Below are 27,609 nucleotides of genomic sequence, written 5' to 3' on the forward strand. Positions count from 1 at the left end.
TGTTACTGAGAGGGAAGGGGTTTATGTGCTGAAGTCAGCAATATTACACCGTACACTACAGGCTGTAAAACGATCAAGCCTCAGGAACACACAAAACCTTGATAACATCTTCTATATTATTGATCAAAGCGTATGCAATCATTTTAAACTTTTAAATGCCTAAGAAAAAGCGTAAAGAAATATAATTGGGCTGAACTGGGATTGATAAAAACCACAAGCATGGGTATTCAAGCTGACAAACCTAGAAACACAGTTGGGCTATACTTGGATTCAAACACATCATCATAGGTTTCTGGTATACAAAAGGGACATAACTCTACACATCAAATTGCAGCACCTTTAACAACAGGGCTACCCATGCCCAATTACAAAGAATGTGTGTGGAAAGGAGGAAGGAAGAATCAGCAAAACTCACGTATTAGAACCACAATCAGAGGATCCTGTAGCTTCTAAGAAAAGTAACTCTGCACAGCGTATTGCAGCCTCTTCAACAACTAGGCCACCAATTCCCAATTACAAAGAATGTGTGTGGAAAGAAGGAATGAAGGATAAGTAAAAATCATATATTGGAACCAACAATTAGAGGATCCTAGGGCTTTCAAGAGATCTAACTCTGCACAGCGATTGCAGCACCTTCAAAAACCATGCCACCCATTCCCAATTACAAAGATTGCATGAAGAAAGGTGGAAGGAAGAAACAGCATGAACCAGATATTAGAACCAACCATAAGAGGATCCTAGGGGCTTAGACCCATTGTTTCACCCAGTTATGTCATAATGGAAAATAATATATGCTTGATTAGATAATCTAATCTAGGTCTACTGAGGTCAAGATTAAAACAGCTAGAGACCTTATGCATGAGGGGGTCCATTTTAGAATTTACGAAGCCATTATTACAACCATCTCATCCGGATTAAATACTAGCTCTAAGGCAGGATTGTTTGACTAACCCCAAAGAAGTTTACGAGGGAGATAAATTATAGCTTGCCTATATTAGGACTGCAGTGTTTGCACTAATCCAGAAAGAGGTCATAAAGGAAAAACACCATTGGAGAGCACTTGGTTAATGAAGTTTTTGCATAGAAAGTGAGTGAATGTTGTTTTGTGATAAAATGGACAATGTTTCTTCTTTAGAACTGTGACCTGTAAACAATGGAATCACCACCAGGAAATTGGTGTCAGTGTGTGGTCTTGTGCATAGAGCGACCCAAACACTCTTATCATAATACAGTTATGATTACATAAGCACAAAGAATGTTGTAAGTCTTTGTTACGGTATGGGAGAGTTATGGTTACCTTAGCACAAAGATCGCTTTAACGACACCCTGGGATCCATCAAGTCTTTTATTTGTTTTTGGTAAATATCTATATATTTACATAAGATGATTTCTAGGACCTGATATTAATTTGCATTTAAAGTGCACTTTTATACTCCAGCTGGCAAGAAATATAACATATTTAATTTCTACAAACCAATCACTTAACAGAGCCCTTATATCCAATTAGATATACTTTACTTCTTTCAAAGTTGACCCGTGAAGATCCGGGGTAGAATAGGTCTTCAGCAACCCAGGTGCTTAAACCCACGCCATAAAAGGCGACTATGCTTGTCGCAAGAGGCGACTAACGGGATCGGGTGGTCAGTTTCGCTGACTTGGTTGACACATGTCATCAGTTCCTAATTGCACAGATCAATGCTCATGCTGTTGATCACTGGATTGTCTGGTCCAGACTCGATTATTGACAGACCGCCACCATATAGCTGGGATATTTCTGAGTGTGGCGTAAAACTAAACTCACTCACTCACTCTTTCAAAGTGAACTGAAGACGAGCTGCAGTCAGACGGCAGATTCAGAACGGGTATTTATTTTGCCCCAAACTAATTGAATCCCAGAAATAAATCTCTTTGTTAAATAAGCCATAGACTAACACTTAGTCTCTGAATGTCTCTGAATATATTTATAATTTTGAAAGTAATATTTAAAGTGAAAAGGAGCCAGTGGGGTGGGAACTTCAAGCTGAGGAACTCTAGACTTCTTCATTTAGGTCTTATGCATTGCAGAAAGGGCTCAGCAGAAGGAAAAATAATGTGGGTCAGGGACAGGCTAATATAATTTAATGTTTGAGATGCCTCGAGTTTTTCAGATCCTGAACCAGATTTAGGCTTTTTCTACATCAGTGGTATCTGAGACATGATCAGACTCAGGTCAATGGCATATGCAGATATTCCTAATGACACACTGAAGGGATATACAAAAACAGGAAAGCTAGACTCTGATTCCCAAAATACACAAAAAGACATCCTTACTTTCTGCTGGACTCCTTCCTTTTTGAATTTCACTATCTTCATCATCCTCATCACATATCTAAACCTCATCATCGGATATTGTCTCAACACACTGTCCAACAGACAACACCATAACATATATAAACCTTGTCTTGGGATGTTGTCTGAACCCACTGTCCAACAGACAGCACCATCACATATATAAACCTCGTCTTCGGATGTTTTCTGAACCCACTGTCCAACAGACAGCACCATCACATATATAAACCTCGTCTTGGATATTATCTGAACCCACTGCCCAACAGACAGCACCATCACACATCCTCACCAAATCCTGGTATGTTTGCACAACACCCCATCCAACAGACTCCACTTTGACAGATCTACACCTTGTGTCTTGTTGCAGCATCCCGTCCAACAGATGCCTCAATAACACATCAACACCTCTTCCTGGTATATTGTCTCAACACCCGTCCAATAGACGCCACCACCACTGGGCAGGAAGTAAACATTGACCAACAGCCCCGAACTCATGTAGCCATGATGTAAGCTGTTAATGTCCAGCTGGGCAACATGTGGACCAGCACTGTGGTCTTTAAACAGCCTCCACCACCATCTGGATTGCTAGCCATAGTTCCTGTTTGCAGTGTGCTACATCATCTGTCTGTCTGTGAAGACCTGCCTTACCAGTGGTTTTCAGTAACCCAATCTCTTCCCTGTGAAGATCAAGCCTTGAATTGGCCTTCAGTAACCCATGCTTGTCATCTGTGAAGACCTGCCTAGAACTGGTCTTCAGCAACCAATGCTTTAGACTAACGCCTAGTCTCTGAATATATGTAATTTTGATAGTAACAAATAAACCCATTTAAATTAGGAGCTTCAGTGAGATGGGAGATTCAAGCTGGGGAAATCTAGACTTGCTTCATGTAGGGCTTTACATTACAGGGAGGGCTGGGCAGTAAGAAAAATAATGTGGTTCAGGGATTGTGAGACAGACTACCCATGCGTGTGCCCTGTGAAGATCCAACTTAGAATTGATCCTCCTCAACCCATGCTTGTTGTAAGAGGTGACTAACAGGATCGGGTGGTTTGGCTTGCTGTCTTGTTTGATTCAGGTCATCATATCCTGACAAGAAATATGAGTTGTCTGAAGCTGATGAAGTGAGTCACTGTATTGTCTGGTCTACTCTTGATTGTTTACTATTACACAGCTGGTACGCAAACTGAAAAAGACACAAATCATACAAACAGCGAGTCCCATGTGATACAGAACATGTATGGTTGAGTCAAGTTTAGTTGCCATGGAAGCAGATGTTTACTGGCCATGCAATGGTGTTTTCCTTCACTTATGAACACTTATTCCCAACCAAGGAAATCTTATGAAAGAGTTCACAAATACATTATGCTTCATAAGTTGTTGGTCCAGTGGTAACTCTGAGAGGTCACATCCCCCTCCACCAGACAGACAGACAGTGGGTGTGCAATTGCAAAGTAAAATACAACTCAGAGTATCTCAAGGACTCAACTAAAACCCTGGGCCTAGATTTTCGAAGCTCTCTTAGTGCTAAGATAGTTGTAAGTGCCATACATTAACATTACCTTACAACTATCTTAGTGCTAAGAGAGCTTCGAAAATATAGGCCCTGGTGTTCATGTTTCATATATCGTGTATCTTATATCTCGGGGCATGGCATCAAATAAATAGGCATCTGTCTCAAGTGTCATATACAGTCTTGAGTGAGTGAGTGAGAGTGAGTGAGTGAGTGAGTGAGTGAGTGAGTGAGTGAGTGAGTGAGTGAGTGAGTGAGTGAGTGAGTGAGTGAGTGAGTGAGTGAGTGAGTGAGTGAGTGAGTGAGTGAGTGAGTGAGTGAGTGAGTGAGTGAGTGAGTGAGGTATATATACAGGAAATTGGTATATCAATCTACTTGTCTTCACCTGACGGAGCATACATGACACTCATCGAGCCACTGGGTTTGTAGCTCACCTTCTTATCTAATATGATGATGGGATCAATCACAACTGGAATACCCCTTCATTATAGCATGTGACTGCCTCGTTATACCACCCTGTGATGCCCTGTTGACACTGTCAACAATAACCTCCTGTCATGTGTACAGAAATCCAGCCCAATCAGGGTGCTCTTATTACCTCCTTCAGAGACACATCTGTAGGACCTGAGCATGAATATCTCACAGCAATGGACAAGACACATCAACCTGCTATGACACCCTCATCCTGACTGTGACCGAGACCTGCACTGAATAGTTGCAGGAGACATATGCACCTAGCACAACTGAAACATGTACAGAGAAACCTGTCTAAACCGGCACCCCAAGGGACTGAAATAAAATGCCAGTTTAGACAGGGTGCCGGATTAGACAGTGACGATCATTTTCCAACATGGCTGCCATTTACACTCGTCAATCTCTCAATCTAGCATGCCGAGAGGAGTGTATTGCATTAAGGGACCTTGATTGGACCATGCCAGCTTAGAACGTTTGATTCACCGCGCAATCTCTACTTCCTGATTATCTAGCGTGCCAAGAGGATTAATTAGTGTATTGGATTATGGGCCCTTGATTGGACCAATAACCATGCCAGTTTAGACAGTGTTCATTACAGCTAAAATTGCTTGTTGGGACTGGAAAGTCGAGCCAGAATACGGAATAGACAGGTGCCGGATTAGACAATGTTTTAATGATCATAACATCGTTGTAAAATGGCGGGACCAAAATTTTATGCCGGTTTTGACAGTGTGCTGGATTAGACAGGTGCCGGTGTTGGCAGGTTTCACTGTACTTAGAACAAGAGATAACAACATGGAAATGCCAAAAATATTTTATTCAGAATTCCAAAACTACCAAAGGCACCAGTACACCACCAGATCTATCTATGTGCCAAGTTTGGTGAAGAAATATTGAATGGTGTTAGAGTTCTGCTTGGGAAAGAGCACAACCACCAATTTCAGTCTAAGTCAAACTTGTTGCCATGGAAAGCGCCAAAATATTTGATTCAGAATTCCAAAACTACCAAAAGGCACCAGTACACCACCAGATCAATCTATGTGCCATGTTTGGTGGCGACATATTGAGCGGTTTTAGAGTTCTGCTCGGGAAAAGAGCACTACCACCAATTTCAGTCTAAGTCCGAACTTGTGCCATGGAAAGCGCCAAAATATTTGATTCAGAATTCCAAAACTACCAAAAGGCACCAGTACACCACCAGATCAATCTATGTGCCATGTTTGGTGGCGACATATTGAGCGGTTTTACAGTTCTGCTCGAGGAAAGAGCACTACCACCAATTTCAGGCTAAGTGAAGTTTGGTTAAAAAGGACATCCACAAAAAAACAACCAGGAACCAGGGGCATGCACAAGCAATATGAAAGATCATATCACACCTTCACTGATGTCTCTACACTGGTTGCCTGTCAAATTCCGGATTGACTTCAAAATTCTATGTATCACTTTCAAAGCTCTACATGGACAAACACCTCAATACCTCTCAAGTCTTCTGCGTCAGTACATCCCAACCCGACCATTACGATCCAAGAATCACAGGCTACTTGTCATGCCTAAAGTTCGACTCTCATCCTATGGGAAAAGATCATTCCAACAGGCAGCTGCCAGTCTCTGGAGCAACTTGCCCACTCACATCAAGAATGCTGAATCTCTGGACACATTAAAATCTTCTCTAAAAACCCACTTTTTCCCTCTTGCCTATTATTAGACTTTCCATGTTCAGTTGTCTCTCTCTGTCTGCCGCATACAGTTTTAACTATTGTAGAACCATGAGCGGGTATTAGTGAGTGAGCGAGTTTAGTTCTATGCCACACTCAGTAATATTCAAGCTATATGGCGGCGGTCTGTAAATAATCGAGTCTGGACCAGACAATCCAGTGATCAACAGCATGAGCATCGATCTGCACAATTGGGAACCGATGACATGTGTCAACCAAGTCAGCGAGCCTGACCACCCGATCCCGTTAGTCGCCTCTTACGCCAAGCATGGGCCAATATTCTAACCGGAACCTTCACGGGTGCATGCACTCAGCTGCATGAGAGCCTTGGCGCATGCACTCAGCTGCATGAGAGCCTTGATGCATGCACTCAGCTGCATGAGAGCCTTGGCGCATGCACTCAGCTGCATGAGAGCCTTGATGCATGCACTCAGCTGCATGAGAGCCTTGATGCATGCACTCAGCTGCATGAGAGCCTTGATGCATGCACTCAGCTGCATGAGAGCCTTGATGCATGCACTCAGCTGCATGAGAGCCTTGATGCATGCACTCAGCTGCATGAGAGCCTTGATGTATGCATTCAGCTGCATGAGAGCCTTGATGCATGCACTCCACTGCATGAGAGCCTTGATGCATGCACTCAGCTGCATGAGAGCCTTGATGCATGCACTCAGCTGCATGAGAGCCTTGATGTATGCACTAAGGCACAACTGACACATGTACTCAGAAAACCAATCTCTTCTTTACTATGTCCTAAATTGTGAATGGAAATGCTGCAACAAATGTTTGTCCTTCAGTGACAGCAGCAAATACACTGTATGTACATTATGAATGTCAACATTGCAGGTCGCTTTGACTGCAGGTAAAACCTTAGCTCAGCTCAGTATCAGACCCTTCAACATTCAGAATACCTGTGAAATGTATGCACTGGTACAATTAGCAGGTACAAGGAACAGTATTTCAGTGACATGGTGAGGGAAGGAAGCCAAAGGTGACACCGTGAGGTTATTGTCTGATAAAACTTACTTAGTCTGACTCACAGTCAATGAACCACATTATTTTCCCTGTTGCCTCGCCCTCCCTGTAATGCTTAAGCCCTAAATGAAGCAAGTCTAAATTTAATCAGGTTCCTTTTCAAATTAAAATGAATTAATTGCTTCTTTCAAAATTATGTACATTCAGAGACTAGGGAACCTTTCATAATAGAGCAGAGTCAGAGAAGATGCATAAAATGTAACAGCGATGAAATAGAAAATGAATATCACTTCATCATTGAATGCCCAATCAACAGTGATCTAAGAATTAATTATTCAAAGCAATTTTATTTTCAACAACCTTCAATTTACAAATTTCTTCAATTATTTTCTACATATAATGTTAAAGAATAAAGAAACTTAGCAACATATGTGTATACAGGTTTTCAGCGATGACACTTAATCTGCATAAGAAGCTTATTATTTGTTACATTCTCGCTATCTTGATAGCATTTCAAAATACTATGTATATGGCCATTTATCACGGCTTGTGTCAATAAAAGTTTGTCTGAGAGAGAGAGAGAGTAAGGGAGAAAGAGAAAGAGAGAGACAGAGAGAAGCAGAGAGAGAGAGAGACTGAATTTCTACATGACATACTTTGTACATGAATTTATGAATTTTATGGGGATCATTCACATTGTACATGCTTCTCCATAAAAATCATCATCACCCCCTTAGTCATAGATCATGAACAGTCCCTTAGTATAAGGCACATGCATTCAGGTGAACACCAAACACAACTGGGTAATTCTGGGATGAGAGAGAGAGAGAAAGAGAGAGAGAGAGAGAGAGAGAGAGAGAGAGAGAGAGAGAGAGAGAGAGAGAGAGAGAGAGAGAGAGAGAGAGAGAGAGAGAGAGAGAGAGAGAGAGAGAGACAGAGAGAGAGAGAAGAGAGAGAGACTGAATTTCTACATGACATACTTTGTACATGAATTTATGAATTTTATGGGGATCATTCACATTGTACATGCTTCTCCATAAAAATCATCATCACCCCCTTAGTCATAGATCATGAACAGTCCCTTAGTATAAGGCACATGCATTCAGGTGAACACCAAACACAACTGGGTAAATCTGGGATTCAAGCAATCACACACTGTCTCTTGGCATAACTAATCTTTGTAACAATACAAATCTATGTGCCTCATCTTTGAATGTCAAATTATTTTGAGTGAGTGAGTGAGTGAGTACAGTTCTATGGCATTTATAGCAATATCACATGGGGTACTGACTCACACTGCTAGGTCATGGTGGGCGAGCTGGCTAAGGTGCCAGGCTAGTGATCCAGCGAGCTTGAGGTGTCGGGATCGAGCCCAGCTGTGACCGGGTGTAAAAACCTTGGAGTCAACTTTGTGTGCAGACTCTTTCAGTGTTGTCACAACCCCTAGTGTACAGTACACAACCCTGTGCACTTAAAAGAACCCACGAATCCGTATATGACCAGATGGTGGCCACATGAATACGTGCAAACACCTAGTTGCAGCGGGTGCAGCAACATGCAGTAAACTTGGACAAAGTACTGTGACTATGTGTCCCAGTCCACCCAGCTGTGAATGGGTACCTTGTAAGAATGGGAAAGCCACACTAACTCGGTGCGCCTAGTGGCTGCAAGAGTTGTATGCTCTCCGGGGAGTTGAGATTGATAATACGATGTGCCATTGAGATTGACACCCAGTGATCAAGGGGAAAAGATATCAGCGCCTTGAGCATGTACTAGTTGCATGGATATGTGCGTTATATAATATACTGTAATAAAAGTCACAGATAAACAGTTAATAAATGAATACATGAAACCCTACAACCAAGTTAGAGATTAGCAGGTTTTTGCACCAGTGATAGATGAACTAATGGTCGACAGCATAAGCATAAATCCTTATCTCTTTGAGGAATTATGCCATCAGTAAACCCAGTCAAAGCTTAGCATGCAGTACACACAACAATATTTCATCGATATTTTGACAGCAGGGAAAGTGTTTTCCAGTTCAAAATTTTACATTTTGAAAATTTTCATCAACTTTGAATCAAGGCAGTATAGTTTACAACCAAACAGCTTCAAGCTACTTGTTCATGTTTTCAGTTAAATACAGGTGAGTTTGACAAAACCATCATGCTACTTACATAATATGAACGTTAATAGATATTATCTTTGTATTCCTATTTGTGTAGTTTACAGACATTCTCTACAAAATTTGGGTCGAAGATTGGTCTATGAGCAGCTCCACATTGAACCATGTCAAGATCTCATCTCAAGTTCAAATACAATATGCTTATTTTTTCCAAGGCATTTTTGCAAACTAGCTGAAGAAATCAGTATTAAAAAGCCAATTGTATCAGGTACAATTTTGAAAACTGTGGCAAAATTGGGCCACCTGTGCTGTACAAGAACCAACAGCCACTACTAAAATGGATTTCCCACTGCCTACAGGCAAAAAGGCTACTGGATGGCAAAGATAAAACAAATTCCATATCAATCATTGGTGCCAATAAAACCATTTATAGAAGTCAGATCTTATTACTAATACAAGTGTCAAATGTTACTGCTAACTGGTACCATTACAGACAGACCCTCTCGATCAGTGCCTCCAGTTTAGTAATTACTGGCAACATTAATCGCGACCCCTCATGTGTCATAATCAAATCGACTAAATAATTTATTTCAAACATGAGACATGCTACTTGTGGAAAATGAATGGTGGTCGTCATATCCATGTTTCAGAATGGATTATTTGGATCGACCGGTGTCATGGGCATAGCCCTTTAATCCTATCCTTATATCTTAGCCAAATATTGGCCTTTGCCAAACATATTGACTTGGGAGTACGTGGAAATGCTTTATTCTGATAGCTAAAGTAGGTACCTCACTTGTCAGACACATGATCTGTGAATCAGCAGAGTGGCCAAGTGATTACATATTTGGAAATAGTCATGTGGAAAGTAACACATTCAGATCACAGTTGTGCAGAAAGTAGCAGATATATTTGACAGTTGTGAAAACAGTACCATATTATACTAATGTGGTATGTTTGACAAATAATTTACACAACAGAATGGCCCATAGATCATATACTTAGAAACAGTCATGTGGAAACTAATATTTCAATGTCCCAGTTGTGCAGAAGGTAGTTGATTTATTTTATCGTTGGTATTTGTAAAATAATAGAATCTCATTTATGAGAGGTATGTTTGACATAGCATTTACTCAGCAGAGTGCTCTGACAATTGCATAATTATATATAGTAACATGGAAAGTAATATATCCATACTAAAGTCTAAAGTAATATAGATTTAGGGTCTATTTGATACACATATTTTTAAAATACATCAGAGAGCATCTATTAGTTATGAGAATCAATATTTCTTTGACAAATTATTCACTAGACAAACACACTGGTCCTGTCATTGCATAAAGGGAAACATTTTCTAGAAAGTAGTATGTAATATACTCGTGTCGTGTAATATGTCCGATCGTGCATACTGCTAGAAAACAGCACAACATTACTGTAAAGCGTACTTATTTTTGGCGTGGTGCAATTTTGGCGGAATTGACAGTTTAGACTACATCAGCGGTCAATTATTGGCGCAATCAGTAATTGCGGAACTGCCAGCCGTCTCTTTGGCGCCACTAATAGCAGTGAAAACAAACAGAGTGGCGAACCTGTCGAGGCGGCATTTATTACTTACTCACAGGAAATCCCTATCTGTGCGATATACTAGTACACAGTAACCCGTTTACTCGGAAGAGATGAAAAACACATCAGTATTATGTTCGAATTCTGATGATCTGACTAATTAACTTATACTGTATATGAAGCTCTTTGTGATTTCAAACAAGCGGGTTGTTGTGAATGAGATGATTGAGTGTTAGTGACTATTAAGCTTCATGATGATCGTTTGTATCTAAATGAATAAATAAAATACTGCTGTATTATTTCTTTCGAGTCGTTTCGTGGTAATCTGTTTTGTATCAAACCATCTGTCATGTGACCAATTTCCATGGCGGCCACAACACACATTGCTGTTTTAAGCTAATTTGGTGATGGGATTTGGCTCATTATTTAATTATGTTTTGGGAAATCCATTACAGCGACAGTTAAGTTTGATTCTTTATGCTACTATCAGTCGTCATTTTAAGATTCCGTAGATTTCTGTCTTCAAACTTGATGTGTTATGGTAACAACTCAGAGGCGGCGTGGCTAGACTGAATGAATGACAGGTTTATTAGCGGTGTATAAATTTTCGCTAAAATGTTTTTTTAGCGAAAAATAAAACCTCTTGTGAAATATACTCGTTTACAGTATTGACAGGTACCTGGATAGGCAGGAATGAGTATTTTCTGCAGATCCACGGAATTCAACAGAATTCACACTTGGGTCATTCTTGGATCTGCGAACCCCAAGATCCCCGGCTCATTTTCCTGTATTTTCACTCCTACCCATTCTCATCCCTGGATAAGGAGACTTTCTAATTATTCAAACACAAACACCTTTTGTTATCTGCACACATTATCCATATCTGTGCTCGATGGGGACAAATACAGTATCTTCTTGTTGTAAAACACTGACACAATGGTAATTTAATGCATCAACATATAGTTTCCTGAAATCAATAAAATATACCCACTTATCTATCCATTATATCAATGACAAAAACATACATGAGACACACATATACAAATAATGTATTTACCTCGCCAGTCCTTATAAAAAGGTAATTGTTCTCTCAGTATTGAAACAGGTTTGCACAAATAAATATAGAATCACCTAGTGAAATATTAATAAGGAATTATCGGCACTGAGAGCCTCTGGTATAAACACTGCAAGCATCAAAAATATACCTCTAGAAAGCATTTCCACATGCATCAAGCCTGTCATTCACACGCAGTTCTACCACAAGGTGCATTCCTTGTGTAAGCTGTTGTAATAAAGTCTTCGGCAAACATTCCCCAAACAGCTGCCAAAATAATCTCCCAAGAAAAGGATGAACTCCTCGCCGACACACAATGAGAGTGCAAGAACATTATCAAAATACACCGCTGTAACAGTTCATTCATAACAACTGTGTCCACTCAAAAAGTGCACCGAAGTGTTGGAGCCGTCCAATCATCAAAGAAGCCATAAATCTCCATGAAATAAGAGTATTCACAATATCCTGACATATAAAAATGGTCTGCGTGGTATCAAGAATTTGATCACTTTACAAACTAGTGGAGGCCTGTACTGTCTGAACTTAAACATTACCTGCATTGATGAAGTGAGCTTGTGATAAAAACCATGCATAATCTCAATCCAAGTTGTGAAGCATACAAACACTCCTTCAGAACACATCTCATAATGCACTTGGGGGCTGTTCATTCGACTCTGCCACACAAGACACTGTACGGAGCTGCAATGAGCATCCAATATTGCTTTTTATCCTCACCATTTTCTTGCAGCTAAAGTTGCCAGCGCTTGGCCACATTCTTGCCCTTCACGTGTTATGGCAGTCTAGCAACTTCTGTAATGCTGTACGCTAAGTGGAAGGAAACTGCAATTTCTAGAGTTATCTCCCTTGTTTGACGTACCCGTTGGAGTGTGATACTGTTAGTGTTTATATGGATCACTTGTACAGCTTCTTGTATGAAGTTGGTAAAGTGAGATAAAGTGAGGTGCACATGAGTGAGTGAGTGAGTGAGTGGGGGAGTGAGGTGGGTGGGGGAGTGAGTGAATGAGGTGGGTGGGAGTGAGCGAGTGAGGCGAGTGAGTGAGACTCAAAGAGCACAGTTATTTCACCTAACTTCAAAATGAAATAGAAAAAAATGACCATGTGGTAAGAGCAATTATTATAGTTAAAAGAAGGGCTGGGCAGTCAGTGAATGAGTGAGTGAGCCCAGCCAGTGAGTGAGTGAGGTGGGTGGGGTGAGTGAGGTGAGGTGGGGTCAGTGAATGAGGTGGGTGGGTGAGTGTGTGGTGGGTGGAGTGAGTGAGACTCAAAGAGCACAGTTATTTCACCTAACTTCAAAATGAAACAGAAAAAAAATGACCATGTGGTAAGAGCAATTATTATAGTTAACAGAAAGGCTGGGCAGTCAGTGAATGAGTGAGTGAGTGAGTGAGTGAGTGAGTGAGTGAGCCCAGCCAGTGAGTGAGGTGGGTGGGTGGGGGAGTGAGTGAGTGGAGTGAGTGATTGAGCAATAAAGCCAGTGAGTAAGTTAGTAAGAGAGACACTGAGTGAGCAACTGAGCGTACAATTGAGACAGTGTCTGTTTCCTAGCACAAGCAAGGACTAATGAGAGCTATCCCACATCAATCAGATGCCTAACTCTGCTTGCAATAGACAAGACCAGTATTCTGGTTCCAGCCCACTAAGATACGCTTCAGTCTGACACCCAATCAGACCACTTAAATGACTCTCAGCTGACCAGTCCTGGTACCATCCTCCTAATTACAAATACCAGGCAGGGTAACAATAAGTACCATCTGTTATAGTCTGTTTGCAGTGAAAACGTACCGATAAATTTCACTTTAAACAAAAATGTGAATCAAACAAAGTGAAACTAAGATTGCGAATACTCATAATTTAACCTTGCCAACTGAAGATTAAAATCTCAGAATTTTATTCAACTTAGGATAAAAGTTGTTTAACAAATGATCATAGTTTCAAATCGCTACTATTGGTTTGTATTTCAAGGGGGTAAGCACAGTAGTTGGAACAGTGAAACAAATGCATGTGCGGTACGTGATGAGCGTTAACTTAGACCAATCCTTAACTTGTTCTCATGGATCTACTAAAGGTAATCTTGAATTATTAGAATCTATCCATTATTTCATTGTACTGTCAGGCAGATTTGTGTTGTAATATAAAAACGAAATTGCACTTACTATTAAGTATTTTCCGACACTAATGGTTCTAACGTTAAAAGCGGCTATATTACAGTTTATGATTGTTACATTTCCAGAAAGCTATTGTTTATCGTTTGTTAATATCATGTTTTTCTCCGTACGATTATTATATCTATAATATATCTGTATTCCGGAGCGGTATTCATATAAGCACCATACTGCTTGTTTACCAATCCGGTTCCTCTTTTGGAAATAAATATGTTTAAACCACTAGAGTACACGCATTACAGAATTCACGAGGTGACACTATACTGAATTATTATAGTGTATAAACTTGCAGTTGACACCCCCACCCCCAATATTTATGAAGGTGGGCATGCCTATATCTTTACTGAATACAAACGAGGTTCATAAGATTACAGATGTGCATGCATGTATAAACATCACAGATTCAATTATCTCATAACTGTAATCTGCTTGAATGATTATACTCATGTGTATCGATAACTGATATACTATCCAGCTTTTATTGACGATGGATCAATAGAGACTGAGTTGATTGATACCGTGATAATTGCACCCGGATTGATAATTACACAGATCAAATACAAACGTTTTACAGAATGCTCATGTAAATTGCATAGAAAACTGACAATTCAAATCAACATGAAACTTTCAACAGCTTGAACAAAAATGCTTGAAATACCTTTGTATGGCTTACATGTTATAACTTATGATATTACTTCTGTCCATGTGTGACAATGTTTTGAATAACAACTTACTGTCTTTTGTAACAAACGTAGTAAAACATTTCATTGTTGTAATAACACTGACATGCATAAATGTATTCGATGAAAAGGCGCGACTTATCACTTTATATTCACTTAGGTAACATTACGAACTTTAGATTATGGAAAACAACTAGTTACAATTCAGTAAACTTCAAATTAGTAAGTTCAATTATGTTTAATCTATTCGAGCTTGGATGTATAATTACTTGTGTTTATACATTATGTTTCAGTATATGAAACATGACAACGTAATGATGCCTAAAAAGTAAATTCAAACTATTCTATTGTGTTTGAATTCTTTGTATGTTTGGGCGGTGGGGTAGCCTAATGGTTAAAGCGTTGGCTCGTCACGGCGAAGACCCGGGTTCGAATCCCCACATGGGTACAATGTGTGAAGCCCATTTCTGGTGTCCCCCGCCGTGATGTTGCTGGAATATTGCTAAAAGCGGCATAAAACCAAACACAGTCAGTCAGTCTTTGTATGTCCTTGAAATTTCATATATTGTTTCCTATTTATTAGGTAGCTGAAGGAAATATAATTTTAAGTAACCTCTAAACCATTACATCTAATTCAATCAAGGTGCATACGAAGTATTTTAGTATCCATTCCCAAGGAAGAGTACCAGGCACTTACCTCTGTAAAAACATCATAATCCCCTTTCTCGCCGACATGCGTTCATTTGCTAAATGCTGTACAAGCCTATGATAATGATTAGCAATTGTTATCAAAACACTTTAAATACTTCTTCTGATTGATACTAAAGGTGGGATCTCTCGTAAGAAAAGCTAACATTTGCTCAGTACTGCTAAATTGGTTGAAATAATAGGTACAGTGCGATTTTTAAAAGTACAACACACATGTGCGTCTCTCGCTGAATAAGAGGTGCTTTCTGTTGACGACTGTATGTGGCTCTCGCTGTGAGAAACTGCTAATTACCTGCCCCATAAACACATCACTCGCTGTGAGGAGCTGATTAATTTGCCCCCTATATGCGTCTCTCGGCCTTAATGAGTTAAGCCATGTTACCTTTCAACTACCTGCAAGTACAAGTTAGTGTATGAATTTTTTACTACAGAATAAAAAGATATATGAAACATAATTCTAACTAAACTCAAATACTGATTGTAAAACTAGCTGTTTACATTACACAAAGTGCCTTCTTCGAAGTAAGGACATTTTGCTGATGCTGCATAAATATACATCGGAGAAGCCTTCATCTTTTCTTTCTCTTGCTTTGGGCATTACACTAATATATTGCTAAAATGAACGACAGAAGCTACTTTTTCACATTGCTGTTGAAATATTTACAAAGGTCAAGTCTGAGATGCAATTTCAGATTTAATGTTGCATTCAAGATTATTGCTGTTGATTACTGGATTGTCTGGTCCAGACACGATTATTTTCAGACTGCCGCGATATTGCTGAGTGTAGCGTTCAACAACAAACCAACCAAGCATCAAGATTGTTGCACTTTTATAGAAATATGTGTTGACGTCTGCTTGTAATCGTCATGACAAATGCAGTACTGAGATACAAAATGTACCATGCGATGTGCGACTCAGATGCAACATACCGACCAGGTGTGTTTCATTCCCTTGATCGGCAGGTAAAAGTGAGTATCATCTTTTAACTCTTTTGGTATGAGTAAATAAAGTTTTAGCAACTAGCAATATTCCATGGCGAGGGGACACCACAAAATGGCATCACAAACTGTAACCCATGAGGGGAATTGACATGACGAGTGAACATTTTTACTACTGACCCCATCACCCCTTTCTGGGATGATATGGCCATGGATGAAATAGCATGACTTTCCCCCTTTTCCCAGTTTAATAATAAAGATATCATCAGACAACTCTACTAATTGTGACAGATGACCCATGAAGATCTGTGTTAGAATTGGTTTTCAGTAACCCATGCTTGTCGTAACAATGAGTGAGTTTAGTTTTACGCCGCACTCAGCAATATTCCAGCTATATGGCGGTGGTCTGAAAATAATTGAGTCTGGACCAAACAATCCAGTGATCAACAGCATGAGCATCGATCTGCGCAATTGGGAACTGATGACATGTGTCAACCAAGTCAGCGAGCCTGACCACCCGATCCCGTTAGTCGCCTCTTACACTTTGGTTGCATTTTTTGACAATGGTATTTCCAATCCTGACATTTTTATATTTTTTAATAGGGTGCAGTGTGATAGCCAAGTGGTTAAAGTGTTTCATCATCAAACCCAAAATCTGGGTTTGATTCCACTCATATTCACAATGTGTGAAATGTCTTTCTGCTGTTTCCTGGCTTAATATTGTTTGAATGTTGGTGAGAAAGGTATAAACACATATTCACTCACTCTTTACATAACAAAGAAAAATTGACGGTAAGAAAACAAACCAATCTGGCTATATGCTAGCCCTTCCGCAGCTTTGTGAGTGAGTTTAGTTTTACGCCAATTTTAGCAATATTCCAGCAATATCACGGCGGGGGACCCGGGGCTTCACACAATGGGCTTCACAAATGTGGGGAATCGAACCCAGGTCTTTGGTGTGATGAGCAAACGCTTTAACCACTAGACTACTTCCACCACCCCGAGCAGCTTTGTGCAGTTAGGAACAATTACATGTATTGTTAGTAATTGTTAGTAAACTTACCTCTGGATTATGGTTGCCTTATTCCTGTGGATTCCACAGATACATACAGAATGGAAATGAAATTTTTAACTAAGTCATAGCTATCCCTAGTGGTATGCTTAAAGAGTTACCCGGTTATCTCCCTTAGGCTAGTTGTGACGTCACAACATAGTTGTTGAAAACCTCATGATTTTTCTGAAGAAAACTGACGTCTTCTGCATCTCCTCGTGGGGAGGTCTGGTGGGCACTAGATCCCATAATCCAGAGGTAAGTTTACTAACAATTACTAACAATACATGTAATTGTTCCTAATTATAGGCGTAAACATTCCCTCTGGATTATGGTTGCCAGAATCTCACATAAGGAAGGAGGGTTTAGAATACAGCAATACCACTAATTATCCCGTTATAGTCTATGACATAACAATTAGGATAACTATGACTTAAGTGATGAAATGTAATATACATATGGATTACCTAGATCATTCCCTGGATATTTCAGTATTTAATTACCTAAAGGGAAAGATCATCCTTGTGAGGGAGAAGTATCTGGTGTTTGGAGAAGACTGTGACGTCACTTCCGGTCCCAGACGTCATATCCGGTTCTGTAATAGTCTATTGACTGATTCTCATTTTAACCGGTTTCTGTGACGTCACTTCCTGTTTGATTACGTCACTTCCTGTTTGATTACGTCACTTCCTGTTCATTGACGTCACTTCCGGTTCATTGACGCCACTTCCGGTTCATTGACATCACTTCCGGTTCGTGACGTCACTTCCGGTTTGTGATTTCAAGTCTTCTTGTGGATTATTTAACTGGAGTAATAACTGCAGCGGATATAATAATTCCACTGGTGATAAACATTAGTAGATACGGTTCTTCAAAGATCCTCATCCTTCCGTTTACTGTTAACCTGTTTCCTCCCTCACAGTCCAAAGACAGTGAACCACTGCTGAGTTTGGATATATATAAATATGCACCACCCCACCCACCCCCTTCTTTTTCCCCTTCAAGGGGAAAAACAAGAAGAGGAGAGGCGCTGTCCGTAGGCTCTCTAAGGATGGAATGAGTTTTGCAAAAGCAAATTGGTGTGGGGATTAGAGATCTTCCACCGGCATGCAGCAACAATCTGATCTATTGAAATGGACCCCCAAGCTGCAAGTGACGACGTCCAGGCCCTGGTCTCATGCAGGGAAAACTATTCTTCACTAAGTTGGGGTCAAAATCCTGGTAAACAAGAAATGATTGTCTTCCTAAGCCAAGACGATATAATATTCAATCAAGAACTCCAAATCAACAATTGTCTTGCATGAGATAATAAAACAAAACAAACACAAAACAAACAAACAGCAGCAACTATGTCTGATATTGAGAGCATGCTGGATATACCTTCTCAGAGCTCGAATAGGGCATAGGAGTCTAGTTCTGTCTGATCTAGAGGCAGAGGTAGGGAATACTTGAATCTGGTATACTCTGTGGCTGAGAGACCGCCAGCAGAAGCCTGATTCTTGGCAAGAACAAACTGGTAAAGTTCTACATGGCAGCCATCTATAGCCTCCTGTAAAGGTGACTGACTAAAACCTATGGCCAAAAATTTCTGGTATTCTGGAGCTGGAAGCTGTAGCAATGACAAGTAGAAAACCCACCTTTTATGGAGAAGAAATGACAATAAATTTCCTACATAGGTTTGGAAGACTTCTGGAGAGACTACAGAATTAGACATAAAGCCAACTTGGGGAAGATTGTAGGACTAGGAGCTGAAAATAATGATAATAATAAATAAATTCTTAACTGGAATGAACTAATCGGCTTGTAGAGCAAGCTGTTAGAACCACTGCTAGTTCTTGTATATCTCAAACAGAAGCGATTGCTGATCTGTAGTCCACCATAGTACTGTGTTTCAGTGTCTTAACGTCACTGAGAAAAAGTAGAAATCTGCTAAGAATCGTTGAGATAGCCCTGAATCTGAATTCCCATCAACATAACAAATTGTAGGAGCGATATCATAACAATGAAAAATATCCAGAAATTGTTGAAATAATTTCCTCATTGGATTGTTCTGGAAGATTTGTATCTCCAGTCAAGAGGTGAGATGGTACTATAGCTGCCGAATGGTCTAACACAATCACTCGAGTGTGATTGGCATCGGAAACTGCCTGAAAAACGACATCTAAAAAAGGAGTGGGCAAGCATCCTTCGTGGGCTGACATGACCACCATGGAATCTTGATGAATTGCCATATAATCCTCAAAACCTGGGTGAGGAAGCTACCCGATTCCCAAGACAAGGCAACTGCCGTATGAAAAGATATCGATCTAGTATGCACGGTCGAAAACCTAAAACTCCCTAGGACTAGGAGTAACGTGACGTAAATAAGAACGAAATTTTTGGATAATTTCGAGGATAGGTGTGAGAAATCCCTATCAATTTGAAGCACTGGCGAGGAAAAAACAACCCCATCCTATCCAGGTTGACATTGGCTTGTCTATCCATACCCCTAGCCAAGGATGCTAAGCCTTCGTATTTGCAATATCGTCACTGAATTGTCCAGCCACTTGTACAGTGAACGCAGACATGAAATCACGGAATAATTTCCCACATGGTGCATAAAACGCTTACAGCGCATCTCCAATGGCGCGTCATATTTTTCAAAGAATGTACCTTCATAGAAAAAGATATTACAATTCAATGAGCCGTTGATTAACCTATGATTAAACTCATGCCGCCCCGTAACACTCTAAAACCCAACAACACGATGTTTACGGCGTCCATTTACAATGTATTAGCTCTCGGCCAATCAGCGTCATTCATTCCGCAGTAAATACTATTTATCAGCCAATGAAAAAATTCGTTATATTTTAGCTGACACAATGTCTAAGCTGGTTCCCAAGCTGGTTTCCGGCTCCCTTTGCACTCGCAAACTTGCGCCACCTCGCGTATATTGCGATAAGTGAGATGGGGCCCAGCGTAACACATGGTCGCAAAGCATGGCAGAAGTTGGTAGACCAGACGGAAGATGCCATTAGCGTGTTTAGGGAGATGAGGGTGATGAAAATAAACTAACGACGGAATACACCTTCCAAGATCCGTAAGAAGCAGAGGGATAATAGGCACTTGTTAGAACAATAAATGTGCCCTATAACGCGCTTTTCCAGGTACAAGGCACATGCTCAAGGTGTTGACATGTTACCTTTTATTACCCTGAAAACCCATGCTGCCAGAGGCGCGAGAAAATTGAATAGCCACATGAATTATCCCACCAGGTACCCATGTACCCTGCTTGGTTATATCGAGGCAATTTGAATAAACTCAGTTGCCTGTATTCAGTGACTGGATATCAGTCTTGTTTCCAACCTAACGGTATATCGCCCGTGCCTCCCGTTGATCGCTCAGCTGACAGTGCATTCTGGCAAGAAAATGCACGTGTCATCCCCTTATCTGATTCAATCACCTGGTCGTCACCTGGTCCGACTCGTGCTACCTGAACTGCTGTCGCCTCGTGGGACAGCAGATTGATTTGAAGCGTGGCCTCGAATATAGCCGTGGTGTTTCTAATTCAGTAATAGTAATAATAATAATATTACTGAAAGGTTATATATCGCGAAATCCAACCACAAGTGAGGTTTGAGTTAATAGTACAATGAAAGAGATGCATTGAAAGATGTGATCTGAACGCAATAAAACATTGAAACAGTTTATAGCGAGGAACAGTCTATTCCACAGTGATGGCGCGCAACCACTGACAGAACACTCGCAATAAGAGGCCAAGGCAGTCTGTAAGAAGGAATATTAAATAAGATTTGCTTCCAGATCGTAGTTGTCTGGGTGGTTGAAGCGGGTTAGCCATTCACTTTATTTGGTGCCATACCATTTAGACTCTTGTATGAGATACAGAGTACCTTAAACAACTGTACCGGGTTGTTTGGAAGCCGTGGCCGTAGGTAGATTCCAATGGAACGGATGAAAAACCGAAGTAGTAGACGAAGTAATAGGCCCAGATGATGAAAATATATATCATTGTTTACCACGCCAAGTGGAACAGATTGTCGAGTGGAGACGAGATCGACAACTACCTAGCTCAGAGTTGTCGTAGGCTCAAGTGACATATGCGAAGGAGTCATGGATATGTTTTGTGAGTAAACGTCAGTTTGGAACTTCCATCAAGACATCAATGTTGATTGTTTAATAACAACAAACAAAACGACCACAAAAAACAAAACAGTCATTGGATAGAACCCAAGTTAGATTATCTGAACTAAGGGCCCAGTAGCAGTTTGTCAACAATGACGCAAGCTTCTAAATCCACTGCCTATTTGAGATAATTGTGTGTTAAAAAACGCAGGTTATCTGCGTCATGACAAACACTGCTGACACCCTTATATCTATCTATCCCCTGAAGGTAGATATCTACCGAGAGTTGAGAAGTGAGAATTCCCAATGCCGTTACCAGTGATGAATGGGGAAGAAATGTCTTGGGAGGTCCCTCTACTTAACATAAAGGGCGACTAATAGAAACAGGTGGTCAGGCTCGCTGACTTGGTTAGCACAATAAGTCATCGTATCCCAATTGTGTAGATCGATGCTCATGTTGTTGAACATAAGCTTGATTGTCTGATTGACTCGATTAATTACAGACCGCCACCATACAGATGGAATATTGCTGAGTGAAGCGGAAAACTTAACTAGCTCACTCTGTGGTTGATACTCGACTACCCACGTATAAACTAAAGAGTACCTCAGCTGCCTAAACTAGGGCTCTTGCGGCGTCATCACGAGTTACTATTGCCGGCGATTCCGTGGATGGCACTCGGGTCGGTCACGTTAAACTGCGACTCCGACCACATGCGCGGAAATAAACGATTGCCTGCCAAGCGGACTTATTATCAGTAGGGTCAAATGCAAGCGGTTGAACCCCCGGGACTAACGGCAGGACCTCATGCGGCTTGTGCCATGGGCATAAGCTACCGTCGGTCGACCTCATCGACCTAGACGGTGTCAATCTGAGCCGAGATATATCCCGTTATGCCATGCCACCGATGCGCCGGACTACCCGTGGCTACGGGAGACGGCAGCTGGTGTACAGCCGTGAAGCCCGTGTCTCCCGTAGCCGGTATGGTTGACTGGGACGATCCCATACGAGTGGGCCGCAAGCTGACCACAGGATCAGCCCCGTTATGCTCGCGCGTCTCCAGACCACCCGTGGCTTACGGGAGACGGCAGCTGATGGACAGCCGAGAAGCCCGGATCTCCCGTAGCCGGCACGGTTGACTGGGACGATCCCATACGTGTGGGCCGCAAGCGGTCCACGGGATCAGCCCTGTTATGCTCGCGCGGCTCCAATCCGCGCTGCGCGGGAAAGGGTGGCCAGCCGAGAGGGCTTTTATGGGTTGTAACCGTTGCCGGTTGAAACCCAGGGACTGAAGGCAGGGCCCGTTTGGCTTGCGCCATGGGCAAATCCTGCCTAATGTCGAACCGTCGACATAGTCCCTCCCGCTCAAAACCTTGGCTTCTCCCCCCGTGGGGATTGCTCATCAGCTTCAGTTCGCGGGTGATACTACGGCTTTCCCGAGTAGAGCACCATAACGACCTACGGGTATAGACTCTAGACCGATGGCCCTGGCCGTGGTCTTTCGAGTCTGTACGGCACACGGCCGACGGGCTTCAGCCTGATCAAACTGCCTCTGCAGATTAATTTTTAGCCTCTTTTTTTATCGAATTTGCAAAGAATAGATATATGGACGAATGAATGTACCCCGTAAGGGATGAAATAATGCCGAATATTGTCCATTAATCCATCACATTACAAAAAAATTCTTGACACAATGAAAATCGGTTATAAAAAGAGTAGGGAGGACCCGTGAGGCAGGAGGCAATTAGAAATGGGGATACAACTTGGCCATGAATTTTTTGAGATTGCAGACACGTGCTTGAGACATTATGATTTTTGGCGGGAAAATTAGATGAAAATCAAGCAATATGCACAAAATATAGAATGCGATTGTCAGAAACATCAACCAATGCAACACTACTCACCAGGAGTCTTGAAGTTGTTGAAAATTTGAAGAAAAGTTAAAAAACACTTCCACTCTGTAAACACGTCTTCTGTGTTGTCCATACAGAAAAATTATGAGAGGTTTTCAACAACTATGTTGTGACGTCACAGCTAGCCTAAGGGAGATAACCGCGTAACTCTTTAAGCATACCACTAGGGATAGCTATGACTTAGTTAAAAATTTCATTTCCATTCTGTATGTATCTGTGGAATCCACAGGAATAAGGCAACCATTATCCAGAGGGAATGTTTACGCCTGTAATTATGAGTGTTTGGTGTTATGTCGATTTTGAGGTTTATAATGTCAAGTGCCATGCCACTCAGAAAGAGATTAGCAGCACCCAATTAGTTCATTTCAGGATGCAGGTTCTGATAAGATACCAGTAGGTAAACATCCATCTCCTTATCAGCAGACTGTGTCTAAACTGTTACACTGAAATCTGTCTCTTTAACAATCAATAAATAAAACAGGATACACTTAAAACCGGATACAAATTCCTACTTAATTAATACTGTATTTCAATCTGATTGGACAGAAATTAGCCACTGACAAAGCAGACACACCTAACTGCTGATTGAGTAGAAATGCAGGTTTTAATGGCCAAAGAAAAGAATCGCAAACAGCTGCATTAAGTCAAGTATAAGATATGTATTAGTTCTGATGAGTTAAGCAAAACTGCAATATTGTCCATGATCATTGAAACAGTTCTTTCTTTCTTGCGCATCCATGCCTTGGAATGGATGCACAGGGTCCGTAAGCAGCTCACGACTCTTCGCGGAACTTGAGCTGCTGACTTCCGGTGACAAACAACGTTTCATACCTTTTCGAATGGTCTCATGGTTGTCAGTTGACAGTAAAGAACCGATAATCCATTAGTATATCGCAATAGACTATCGCTATCACAATAGTAAAATGTTTCACCCCCAATGGTCACCCCTACTGGGAACCAGCTTAACCAGAAGTAGAGCCTCGCAAGAATTACAGGCTCTATTGTTAAATGGAGCACTGAAGAGCAAATGGGTCACTCGATGCCTCACACTAGCCCCTAATTAAAGTATTATCTCAAACAAACTATTCAAAAAACATTTGTCCATCTGGTGAGGGTACATTTATCATGACCAAAACAATTCCATCACCATAAGAAATCTCTTCAAAGAGCAGCATGCATGACTGAATAAATAGCAAGTGTTTATGAATCACAATTAAAATGATGTGCGAAAAGGTGTGTTCATCGTGCCTATCAGTCGATCCCCTCACAAACACAAACAATCCTCACTACCCAATATTCCCTCTTGATTTCAGATGCAACATATTTCAAATCTGATGCACAGCATTAAGAGCGATGTTATTTTTCCAATATCTAAAATCGTCATGTGTATTCATTGTATTAGGTTAATAACCCTCAGTCACAACCAGAAATGTCCTCTCCAATCCCGCCGTCTCTCAGGAGAAAACACAACTCAATCAGGGACAGAACCTCATACTGATAACTTCGGCTGAGCAAGTGTAATAACGTATCAATATGGCACCGATTCCCAGACAATTACCTCTCAAAGACATGGCAGCTAATCTGAGAGTGTCTGGGAACCTGTCAGGAACCTAACCCCACAGGACGAGCCCAACCATTCCTCATCTAGCTCGGAACTACTAGTATTGCTTTGTGTGCTTGGTTAATGTTAGTGTGTTTGGTGCAGTGTCGTTTAGAACATATGTCAGTTATATTATGGCATGCTGACTTGATTCAGCACTACAAATAGCTTTACAGAGTTGTGTCCCTTTGGTGTGCCTGGAACCAGTGATGATGGGTTTGAATCCTTGATCTGCATTGATGTTTCCAGCTGTTTTAGCACCATATCAATGCTGGTAAGTATAACCACACCAGTAAATCTCTAAGACCTGCATTACTTGAGGTTTTCCTTCCACATAAATCTGGCACGTCAGCAGCCATTTTGAAAAAATGCATGGATCACAACTGATACTCTTAGAACTTTTCTTCAGAGTCAAATGTATCATGGTCCAACCATGTGAAGGATAAAGGTTGAAGTAACATCACACTTGTCATAGAGTAGCTGGACAAATCATATAAACCAGCAAATGGAAATGGCTTCATTTGAAACGAAAGATAAGCCCATTTACTGTAATCATCTTCCCTTGACTGCTGGAACTTCTGTCCACGGAAATCAGTCTAACTGGATTAACCATGGCTGTCTACATAGTGAAAGAATAGGCAGGAATATCAAGTGAATAAGCCAGGTCTTCCTTTGTCTCAGACAGGGATGAAGGAAGGAAAACTATTCACATGAACAGTGTGTTAAAGGGGCCCTAGACAGACTGGCCTAGAAGTTTGGTCAGGGGGAACTTATTGGAACAGAGCAAATGTGTCAATGTAGTTTTAGAGTTGAAACTAAGCCAATATTATTAACTCTCCATTCCGCACATGACATTTACCAAAACAGACAGATGTGGAATGGAAAATGATAATTTGGTTGAAACTGCTCTGAGTCATAAAAATAGCACATGTAACTTATACTAAAAATCAGTTTCAAACTTTACATACACAGTCACGCCTTTATAGAAGTCTTTGACTGTCTGGACTCAGGATTATACTGTAAGTTTGGGTAGGAATGGTTCCAGAGCAGCCTGGAGCATTGGGGTGGTCCAGTGGTTAAAGCGTTCGCTTGTCAGGCCGAAGACCCCGGTTCGATTCTCCATATGGGTACAATATGTGAAGCCCATTCCTGGTGTCCCCCGCAGTCACATTGCTGGAATATTGCTAAAGGCTGTGCGAAACCCAACTCACTCACTCACTCTAGAGCAACCCATGTCCGTCGTAAGAGGTAACTCCAGTACTGGATCTGGTGTTCAAGCTTGCTGACTTGGTTTCTTCACGGCATCGTATGTCGCCTCTTACAACTGAAGCTCAACCAGTCATAAGAAGCATCAAGTGGCCACAAGCTAGCCTTGCTTCAAGGCTGTATTGAATGCTAGGCCCATGGATGTATAGTACAGTCATCCCTCACAATAACGCCCTTCGCGATACTGCGGATTCGTTTAAACCTGCGGGGAAATTCGTGGCTCCCATAAAAAAGTTGCCCAGTGATCACACATATTCACATCATCGAAAATAGCACATAAACAAATTTGCTGCTGAGCTCTGGTTAATCACATTGTAAACTAGTGAAATTCAGTGCGGATTGCAATTAACAGTGTTTATCGTACATATCCATGGTTTTTCAGATGCTTAAGACATGCAGTTTTTTTGTAATAATAAGAGATGAACTGCGAAACATCGTAATAACTTTATCATAAAGACATGTCATCAGCCGAGTACTTACAACATTTGCTGTGATGCAACACACCGCGTATTTGCATTGGTAAACACCGCCATCCGAGAATGTATGATGTCAGAAAACACATTTTATTTGATTAAATTGAATACCATTTTCATTCATTAAAACTGTTTACAATAACAACGGAGAAACCGTGAGTGAAACGTCCGCTTACCACATTATGTGAGGGTCCGTTTTTCACGCCTACTGCGATAGCACCAATTTCACATTTTTCTCAGTAATCACGAACAGATTACAGCCTCGTCATCCATTGACCCCAAGACCCGCGTTATTGGCTCATTGAAGTCATATTTGACAATTAATTGTCAACATTTTGTTTTCACAATCAAAGTGGCACGTACCGCAGGAAGACATCGGTGACTTGTCAAACTGTCTCCTATGTAAAATGTATCCAGCCAGGTAACCCAAAGTGCTTAGCAATGCTTATTATTATGTTAAATTTGTTCATAGCAAACATGCATTATACTTATACGATGATCTCTGTTAGAATAACTGCTTGACATATAAATTATTCTGATAATGGAACAGAAATTCTTTGATGTTATATTTTTGGATCGTTTTCATCTGAATCACCGACACCGGTACATTGGACCAAAACATCGGTCTGTGCACAGCTGACTGCTATTTCCGGCTTAGTTGAATAACAGGTAGCATGACAGGAACAACAATTAAATTATCATGTCTTGTGATGTTTGATTGCAAGTTTCATGTAGATACATCTATTCCCATTTACAACGTAAGTTTTTCACACCTACAATAATACGATATAGTTTTGACTGGGCACAATACACGAAATAGCAGTTTTGTTATGTCCATGGTAAATACGATTTTACTTAACCTTTGTTCCGCGTGATGTAATCGTTACTATAACGCGGGTGTCTAATAACGCGTGGGGTCATGCATGGACCCC

General features: G+C 41.0%; 1 protein-coding gene and 1 long non-coding RNA gene across 2 annotated transcripts in view; one reads left to right on the forward strand and one right to left on the reverse strand.

Moving 5' to 3' along the window:
- Positions 1-27,609, reverse strand: part of LOC124253861 (neuropeptide FF receptor 2-like) — a 256,788-nt gene that overhangs the window by 64,284 nt on the left and 164,895 nt on the right. The gene's annotated exons all lie outside the window — the stretch shown is intronic.
- On the forward strand, positions 7,984-25,750 carry LOC124253865. The gene is made up of 3 exons (XR_006892313.1): positions 7,984-8,088; positions 20,263-20,273; positions 25,740-25,750. It is a non-coding gene; the product is annotated as an uncharacterized LOC124253865 (long non-coding RNA).

The sequence above is a fragment of the Haliotis rubra genome, unplaced genomic scaffold (genome assembly GCF_003918875.1).
Source record: "Haliotis rubra isolate DU_JTF1 unplaced genomic scaffold, ASM391887v1 Scf556, whole genome shotgun sequence".
Lineage (NCBI taxonomy): Eukaryota > Metazoa > Mollusca > Gastropoda > Lepetellida > Haliotidae > Haliotis > Haliotis rubra.